Genomic DNA, 10712 nt, shown 5'->3' with positions numbered 1-10712 from the left:
AAAATGTTGTAGATTTTAAAATAAATTATATTTTATGAAATTTTCTAAAAATAGTTGTAACTTATTTAAATATGTTTTAACTAAGTTGTATTCTGTGTAAATTCCTCGAAAATAATAGGTCTAAGGTAGGAAGAAATCAGCTTTTACAAATCCAGTCATGATGGAGATTGTTATCCATCACAAAAAGGGAGCTCGTTTGGAATTTTCGAAAGAATTCAACATGTTCTTATAATTGTTGTAGTTTAAGAGAAAAACCTTAGAATGCGAGCAAATTCAATGAAATTGCTAAAGGGCTTTACTAGGCTCCCCTATTTTGTAACTCAGCAAAGGCGTATTCTGCTTTGGTGTAATTAATGAATTACTCGATGCAAATGATACGGAGCTTTCCAATGCGAAGTTTCTTAAATAATTTTGCGATTGGAATAATACTAATTAGAGTCCGTTTGGCCCGGAAGATAAAAACTACTTATTTTGAAAAGTACTTTTGTTTAAAACTATTTTTGAACAAAAATACTTTTATAAAATAACAGTTTGTTTATGTTTGGTCAATTCATTTGAGTATTGCTTTTTGTAAGCAAATTCTATTTGGTCAATCTTTCCAAAAAGTACTTTTGAGTATCAAATTACCGACCAACTTTGGTCGGAAACATATTTTATTAATTTAATTTTACCGACCAAAGTTGGTCGGTTTAACTAAATTATGTTTTTTTTATTAATTATTAAAATTTAAAAAAACTGACCAACTTTGGTCGGTAATTGAAAATATATATATTTTTAAAATAATTAACATTAAACTCTACAAGTGGCAAGATTGGTCCCATGACCCTCCGAACTCCATCACACAGGCACAGAGCATATCCTCAAGAATCTGAATTGTGCGCTCGGACTGCCCGTCCGTTTGAGGGTGAAAGGTTGTTCTCAACTCCTCCCTAGTACCCAACTCCCGCTGTACGGCTCTCCAAAACCGTGATGTGAATTGTGTAACTCTATTGAGTTTGCAATTAGTATTATTTAAAAAGATATAAACTTAAATATTTATTATAAAGGAATTCAACTAAAATATAAAACATGAAATAACAATATAAATTAAAAAATTTAATCAATATAAAATATAGTTATTCTAAAGCAATAATTTTAGGTACTTGCTATTACTTATTATTTACATGATGAATCAAATATATCAAAATATATCATTCAGTATAAATTAAAAATCTACTCTTATAAATCACTATATAAAAGAGGAGATCTATTTATAATAAAGAGAATATTCCAAAGAAGAATAGGAGAAAGAGAATAAAATAATGATGGGGAAAAAAAGAGAAGAAAGGTATGGTAATAAAAAAAATAATAAGAGATAATATGAAAAATATAAATTTATTGTACGGATAATTTTTTATCTTAAATAAATTAATTTTCTGGTTATACTTTTTCCTTGAAGAATTTAGAATTCCTAACTTTTCCCCAAAAGCAAAAAAATTATTTCTACTACCGAGGAAAAACACTTTTTCATTATGGCCAAACATTTTATTTTTTATTCTAAGAAGTATTTTTTTAAGGGAAAAAAAAGTACTTTAAACCTACAAGAAGCTATAACAAACATACTCAACTACCGAAGACAGTAGTCTCATAGATTGGTTAAGTACAAGTATCCAATTTTTAAGTACTCCATGCTAATAATAAGACAAGTACCGAAAGGGCTCCCAATTTATTATGAACAGAAACAGAAGATTATCCACTTTTTTAAGTACAAATTTTGAACCACATCTTTAAAGAACTTAAAATCTTAAACCTATTAAATTAAATTCTTGGCTGCAATTTGATTGTACACTTACTCATCATGACAATCATAAATCATAAATTGAAGTTACGTCAAATTCTCCAATAAGTACTTCATGTCATGTTTCGTACATTTGGGTAATAGTACTTCATGTCATGTTTCGTAGCTAATAAGAATTCTCCAAATAAAAGTTGCTCTATTCGGAGGTGCCATAACATGTGCAGATTTGGGAACTTTGATTCTTGAAAGATAATACCCTAAATTTCTCCAAATCTTATATTGTGCAAGAAAAAGAAGTCCAATATGAAAACTTAAAAGTCTTACCATTATTCAATTAGAACGAGATGAGGTCAGAGGCGGATATAGTATATTCAATTGAACCTATAATTTTTGATTCAGAGTAAAATTTATATATAAAATTCATAGAAATTGTAAAAATAATAAATATGAACCCATCAATTTAAAATATAATGAATTCAATATTAAAAACCTTAAAAGCTGAACCCGCAGGGTTTAAATTCTGGATCCACCTCTCGATAAGATATTGAGGATAGGAAAAGGACACGTTGAAGAGAGTAGTATAAAAAACACCCAAGGGGATCCTTTTTAAAAAATGTTCCGCAAAATGAATTTTCTTTAACCTTTTATTAGTTTTAGAAATGGGGATAAGGTACTTGTTTACACGAAAAACGGGTAACAATTGAATTTATACGCGGCTCTAAGGATACATGATATAATTTGATACAAATTAAGAAAATATATAGATTAGTACTGAAATTAACTGTAAAAGGAATAAATACAAATCAAATGAATCAATTAGCCTTGGCCCTCAAGTTTAATCACCCTCTAACCAAGTGAAGATTCCGCTAGTATATGAACAGAGTAACAAAATAATGAAGTTTAAAGAAGGCAGTGTATTACTTTGTATTGCATAAAAATAATGTCCCCTTCTACAAATGATCAGACCCCCATTATATAGTAGGGAAGTCCTACTCTCAATATAATCCTAAAAATAGTAAGGAATCCCATGATATATTAATTAATTGGTCTCTCCTTAATATGCGTTGGGATTTCCGCCGAGATTCTCGCCCAATTCCGGATATTCCGACTTTTTTTTATTTTTTGGCTCGATCTCGATCTTGGCTGATCTTGATCTTGATCGGTCTTTATTTTGCTCAGTCTTAATCTTGGCCGATCTCGATCTTGATCGTTCTCTATTTTGCTCGATCTCGATCTTGACCGCTCTTGAACTTGATCGGTCTTTGGGTCACAAGTTCGGCAACCTAATTTCGCATCATGGCTCGACATTATACGAGGTTGAACCTTGGTCTATCAGTTCCAGTCTCAATTAGTCATACGAAGGGCAAGCTCGATTTTTGACCGTATACAGATAGTCCCCTCGTTTCTCGGAAAGAAGATGGCAAGAAACGATATGAATTTTCGAACTTCGATTCGATAGGTAATGATGTCAGTGACGAGCCCGATTATGACGTATACGACGAAATGTACCGTCGGTCCAATTACCAAGGCATTAAATGCCTGTCAGTTGTTGGTCAGCCATTACCGGTTCCGAACCGTCACCAATAATCTATAAGAACCTTATCTTTTCTCATTCAAACTTTTACACTCAAAGCTCTTTCTACTCTTGCTTCTTCTTCAGAAAATTTATTTGCTTCATAATTTTCACATCCAAATTTTTAGAACTCTAATTAAAACACATAGCATCCTAATTCTCTTTTCCCTTGTTCATCAATGGCGAAAACCTCCAAAACCGTGCCGCAAAAAGAGGCCGCTTCTTCATTACGACCCGCTGGTGGGGAGGATGCGGCGGAGCCCCACCCTGAGGAATTCGTTCCGGTAGGGTGTCCAACTATCATCGACTTTAAGGTCGAAAAAGCCTCCTCGGTACCCGACCGATATGAGCCGATCTCGAGGTACATGTGTTCAATCACCGAGAAAATCCTCGACAAAGTGAAAAAGGAATGCAACTGGGGCAAAAAGCATGTGGTAGTCCGAGCGCCCGAGGAATTGATTACTACCCATGTGGAGGGGTTCCTAAGTGTTTACACTTACCCCTTCACGTTGGGTCCCTTAGACCCTATCATCGTCGCCTTCTGCAAGAGATACGACGTGACCTTCGACCAGATCCATCCATCCTTTTGGAGAATAGTGATTCTCCTCCGATTCTTCACAAGCAAAATCGAGGGGCGTCTTTTCACCCTCGATCACCTTATGTGCCTTTACAGTCCCCGACTCTATCGAGGAGGCTGATCAAGCTTGCTCGTTGAGCCAACAAAGCCCCGTTCTCGAGAATAGATGAGACTCATGACTGAGGTTGGATGGGCCGATTTGTCCAACCCGGGGAACTGCTCCATTCGGTCTTGTCACCATATCCATTCATGAAGTGAGGAATGGACATCGTTTGCCCTCTTCCATGGGCACCAGGTAAAGCTCAATTTGTTTTATTTATGATTGATTATTTTTCTAAGTGGGTTGAAGCACATACCTTCGGGAAAGTTAGGGAGAAGGAAGTCATCGACTTCATTTGGGATCACATCATATGTCAATTCGGGATGCCATCCGAAATTGTATGTGATAACGGAAAACAGTTCATCGACAGCAAAGTAACGAAATTTCTCGAGGATCACAAGATCAAAAAAATGCCAAGTATCCGGTCCTGATATGCAACAAAGGAATCAAATGACGAGGCCTTGAATACGAGCCTAGAACTATTGGATGAAAGGCGCGAAACAACCCTCATCCGACTGGCTGCCCAAAAGCAACGGAGCGAGAGATACTACAATCGAAGAGCCAACCTTCGATATTTTAACGTCAGGGACTTAGTGCTAAGAAAAGTCTTCCTCAACACCCGAAATTCCAATGAAGGGAAATTGAGTCCGAATTAGGAAGGACCATACCAAATTCTCGAGGTCACCGGAAAAGGGTCCTACAAGCTCGGAACGATGAATGGGGAACAACTACCGAGAAATTGAAACATATCTCACCTAAAACGGTACTACTACTAAGGTATGCCCCTTTTCTATTTCAAATTAACACTTACAGGTGGTCGGCAAGAAACGACGATGGATTTTTTAGCAAACGGCACGAAGTCTTTAGGTCTGAAAGCACGTATTGTACTCTTTTTACCTTAGACCGATTTTGTCCCAATTGAGTTTTTCGGCAAAGTTTTTGACGAGGCAATGATGAATCGTGCTAACTTAGAATCAAGCTTGATTACGAATCGGCATCGAAGATCCATTCAATAATATCCGAGGTTCCTTTGTAATTAACCTCGAATACTGGGGGCTACCCTCTGATATGTGTTATCTTCGAATAACACACACTTAAATTGATCTCGCTAGTCAAAGATAGTATAGTATAATTATCGTCTCCAAAGGGATTGGATTTAAACAGTATTCTCGTAGTTCGTAGCTCGATTGCTATCCAGGAGGATCAACAATGGAGATTTATACAATTTAAGAATTGAAACTAAATAAGAACCTAAACTATTGACTAATGACAATCTCAACAAAGATAAGCAAGGAAGTTATCAATGGGAGCAAATATGGGTTGATAGGATAGGTGCAAGATAATTGTTCGGGATCTAACTCTAGATAATTCACTTCTAATATTCAAGTGAGTCTCGAATTCACTATCAGTACAATTGTTTAGTAGAAACTCCTCTCTCGATTAAGTCTCAACCTTACAATATGAACCAATTTAAGCTCGGTGAAGATATGCAAGAATTCGCAATGGATTGGTCTTTAGGAGAACCTCTTTCGATTATCCTCCTAACTAGGTTTAATCAATGATTCAACTAGCCTCTTTCGAATACTTAGAAGAATCTATGAACTCAACCAACAATATAGTGCAAATATATCATAAGTTATGCCTCTTTCGATTACAAGAATAAGTGAACATAGATGCAATAATTAAATCCAAAAATAATTTAAATACATAAACATAGAGTTATAATCCACTAACAACCATCAATACACCAAATCCATCAAAACCCAAAAGGTTATACTCCATAGACATGGAGAAGTTCTTCACAAATGAAATAAAAGTATAGGAAAACATAAATATAATCCAAACCTAGATCTTGAGTAAGGAAGGAAGGATGAAATCCTTGTGCCCTAGCTTCTACCTCTTCTCCTTAGCTTTCTTAGGTCTTGGTATGTCAAACGTCTCTCACAAATGGTGTTTTGGGGTATTAAATCCGCCCCCAAAACAAATCCTTGACAAAACTCCCTTTCTTAGCGAAATAGGGCTTTTCCCGGATAGGACATGTGCGACCGCGCACCTGGTTGCGCACTTTGCACACCATTCTGCCTCAAGTGCGCGCCTAGTGCGCGACCGCGCACTTGGTCTTGCACCTGGGTTGTATAAGTTAGGAATTTAGAAAAGTGTAAAACATGAAAGTTGTAACCCTTTTAAATAGCTTTCCAAAGATATATTGTGGAGCCCAAACGGAGCTCTGAGCGAAATGAAGAATCGAGCAGGTATGTGCATTTTACTGGACACTACGCAATATACCTGCTCGATTCTTCTTTTCGTTCCACTATCATCCGTTGATCCCCGAACTCGATCCCGACTTAATCCTTGGGTATTTACTCAAACATCAAAGCTCCAAAATAGCATGAATTCAGGCCATAACATCTACATAGATCGGAATCACTCCTACAAGGCATAAAACACATAATAAGTGCAAAACACGCCTAATTAAAGCTCAACATAAGTAAAGTGAAGTGAATTAGAGTGCAATAAGCGACTAAAATACGGGATTATAGCCTACCATCACCTAGCGGGTTGGGTTAGGTGCCATCACGACCAGTTGGATTTTGGGTCGTGACAAAAATACATAACAAGCTCCAAGCACACGACATATGATATTTTTAGAAACACTATACTAGATTACTTTACTAGAGTTAATTGTAATAGAGCATGAAGTATTCTGTCAAATTCCTTTATTGTATGTCTTATCACCAAACTTCTCCTCCCACAATTACTATATATAATATATAATTATATATAATATATTATATACTATATACATGTTATTATATACGTATATATGTGTATATAGTATATTATAAATTAAAGGTAGATTGGATTTTTGCAAAATGTTAATTAATGTTTGTACATATTGTATTTTTGTTTTTCAATCTCTCCAACTCCCTCATAGAGAGTGAAATTATTTTATTAATAATTATAGTAAATACATAACAGAAGAGTCATATAAGCTCTCTGCACCTACTAAGAATGGAACAAGCTCCCTTCTATATGTCAAGTAGGATTTCAAGTAAGCTCTCAAAAAAATTCAAACACTCTGAGGTTTACAGATAACCTCTTCTATATAATATTTACACCCACTAAGGGACATCAAAATTATAGATTCTATACAAGTTTTTATCTATCCAAAAGGAGCTTTTATGAGTCTTCCTCTTGAATGAAAGATATTGAATTCTATCCATGTGTAGCTCTCCTCTAGCCTCCCTAGGCATATTTCGAGACTCAGAAAAGAAAGTAGCTTCAGAGCATTCAAGACCATAGTTAGCCAAAATATCTGTCACTTTGTTTCCTTCTCTATAGCAATGTGTGATAGACCAACTCTCTATATGTGAAAGAAACCATTATATGTCTTTGATAGTATCCAAAATATTCTAAGGAGGATCATTGATCTTGGAAATCCAATCAGTAAGTAGCTTAGAATCACACTCAATTTCTAAATTTTTTATGCCAACCACATTACACCATTGAATTCCAAATTTGAGGGTCATAGTTTCAGCTTTATTATTGGTCATGTTGCCAAAAGGAATAGCATAAGCTTTCACTAGATGTCCTCTATCATTTCTGATAATACCACCTCCTGCACAAAGACCTGGATTACCTTTGGAGCACCCATCAGAGTTGAGTTTCATGAATCCAGTTTGACAGCCACAAAAGTAACATGATCTCTAGCCATTTCTATGATCTCTTGAAAAGTCTTCCAATTTAAAAGAGGTGGAATCTTTGGAAATTGTTTGTGAGATATAATGATAAGTTGGTCACAAATTTTGGGAATAATTCTGTGAGACTGCATACTTACATTGTCAAACCTGCTCTTGCATCTAGCCTTCCAAATATTCCAAATAATGATACCAGGGAGGATTTGTAGAGCCATCTTCTGAACATCATTTTTTCCTTTAGTCATCCACCAAGTAATAATCAGTTGCCTCAGACAGTGATGTTGTTGAAGAATCCCAAAGGCTTGGTTAAAATATTTCCATACTCTCTGGCTAACCATATTGTTAAGAAACAAATGTTCCTCATCTTCTTGGTGATGAATAGTGCAACAGGAGCATTTAGAGGGTAGGTGAATACCAAATCTTCCCATATTTTGATCAACAACTACTCTATGTTTCAGCAGCCTCCAGAGAAAGAAGGAGATTTTAACAGGATTCTTCTTATGCTAGATCATTTTATAGACTAAAGTAGAACCATGATGCTCCCTAATACAATTCCAAGCAGATTTATAAGTGAATTTCCCATCTGTGTTAGCAGACCAAATAGGTTGATCTTGCAGATAAGTAGATTCAATTGTAATTACATGAATATGGAAAGCAGTATCATTAGGTAGAACCTGATTAAGCTTAAATGTATCCCAGGAACCATTGATGATATAGTCTGATACCTGACCTTTAACAGAGGTAGAAGCATTTTCATATTGTGCTAATCTTCCTTTACCAGACCAATTGTCCCACCAAAAACTTGCATTTCCTTTATTGATTTTCCACATAATTAAGTGATCAATTTTATCTCTGCTTTTCATAAGCCTCCTCCAACAGTGCGACTGAGTATAGCTCCACTTTCTAGCTACAGGATGAATTCTGCTGGCATATTTAGCATTCAGAAAATCAGCCCAAAGACTCTTCTTAGTTCTATACTGCCACCATAGCTTAGCTCCTAAGCTGTATGAGATGTCTTGAATGGATCTAATTCCAATTCCTCCTTCCTCTATAGGGTGACATAACTTATTCCATGCTACCCAGTGATACTTATTTTTCCCTTCTTGATTGCCCCAAAGGAAATTTGCAAAAAATTTCTCCATCTATTTAATAATAGTCTTGGGAGGCTGGCAGATAGATAGCAGGTGGAGGCTGGCAGATAGATAGCAGGTGGATAGGCATAGCAGCAAGAACATGCTTGATCAAAGTCACTTTTTCCCCGGTGGATAACATGTTGCAATGCCAGGCTCCAACTCTTTCAAGAATTTTTGTGGCACTTTGATTGTAGTATTGTATATTCTTTCTTCCTTGATAAAGAGGATCCCAGATAATTAATTAGAAATTTCCTTCCGCTGTACCTGTAAATATTGAGAAATAATGTTACTCCTTTTGGTAGATATTTTAGAGTCCATAAGAAAGCAACTTTTTTCTTTGTTTATAAGTTGTCCGGAATTTTTTTCATATTTCTTCATACAATCCATGACAAGTTTTAAGGTATTTGATTTTCCTGCACAAAAAATTATAAGATCGTCAGCATATGATAAGTGATTAATCCTTGGGCCATTAGGTTTCATACTGAACCCAATAAACCCAGGCTTATCAAATAAACTGTTTAACATGCTAGAAAGAGCTTCAGGGGCAATTATAAAGAGAGAAGGGGAAATGGGATCTCCCTGTTTGACCCCTCTTTGTGATTTAAAGAAATAATGCCTTTTACCATTGATCATCACAGAGTACCACATATTGGCCAACAGACTCCATATAGTATGAATCCAGGTCTCTGCAAAGCCCATTTTTCTCATAACATCACAGATAAATTGCCAAGACATCCTATCATAAGCCTTGTTCATGTCTACTTTGAAAATAACATTACCCCCTTTATTATTATTATTATTATTCTTAATGTCGTGAATAAGTTCTTGAGACAACAAAATATTTTCACCAATAGACCCTCCTTTTACAAAACCACTTAGATTTTAGGAAATAAGATTAGGAATGATTTTAGAAAGTCTATTATTCATAACTTTAGACACAATCTTCTGAGTTACATTACTCAGACTAATTGGTCTAAATTCAGAGAATTCTTGAGGAAAATTAACTTTAGGAATAAGTACAAGAAGAATATTTTTAAAGAATTTTCGCATTTGTTTTCCATTGAAAACAGCTATCACCATATTAAGAATATCTTCACCAACAATCTCCCAACCTTTTTGAAAGAATAGACTGTTAAAACCGTCTGGGCCAGGAGAGCTATTGGGGTTAATATCAAAGCAATCCTCCCTGGCCTCATTAAGAGTAGGCCATCAACATCTCATTATCTTCTTGAGAAACAGAAGTGAGGATGTGGTCCAGGATGGTTCTTTCAATACCAAGGTTCCCTTGAGAAAACAGGTTCTGGAAAAATTCAGCTGCAGCTATCCCAATATCTTTCTCACCCTGGATCCATACTCCATCCTTCTGAATTCTATTAATGTTAAGCATGATTCTTATACCCCTTACCACTGAATGGAATAACTTAGTGTTCTCATCTCCTTCCAGTTGCCACTTGATATTGGCCTTCTGCCTCCAATAAGCATCTACTTATTTATGGTGAACTATGAATTCTGCTTTAGCCTTGTGAAGTTTCATTATGTCCTCCTGATTTAGAGAATTCATGTACTGCTCCTCATATTGTGTTATCTGATCCCCAAGTTGTTGTTCTTTCTCAAACATATGACCAATATTGTTTCTAGACCACTCACCAAGAGCCTTGCTAATATTTTTCATTTTCTGTCGAATTATCCAAAAGATATTACCAGTGGTATGAGTGATCCAGTTCCTTTTCACTACTTCTAAGAAGTCATCATGATCAACCCAGAAATTGAGAAACTTAAAGTATTTTATGTATTCCTCCTGGGTATTTACAAAAGAAATCAAAATAGGACAGTGATCTGAGTTGACTTGTCACG

This window comes from Nicotiana tomentosiformis, chromosome 2, assembly GCF_000390325.3.
Source record: "Nicotiana tomentosiformis chromosome 2, ASM39032v3, whole genome shotgun sequence".
NCBI classification, from domain to species: Eukaryota; Viridiplantae; Streptophyta; class Magnoliopsida; order Solanales; family Solanaceae; genus Nicotiana; species Nicotiana tomentosiformis.
Note: the sequence above shows the minus strand (reverse complement) of the source record.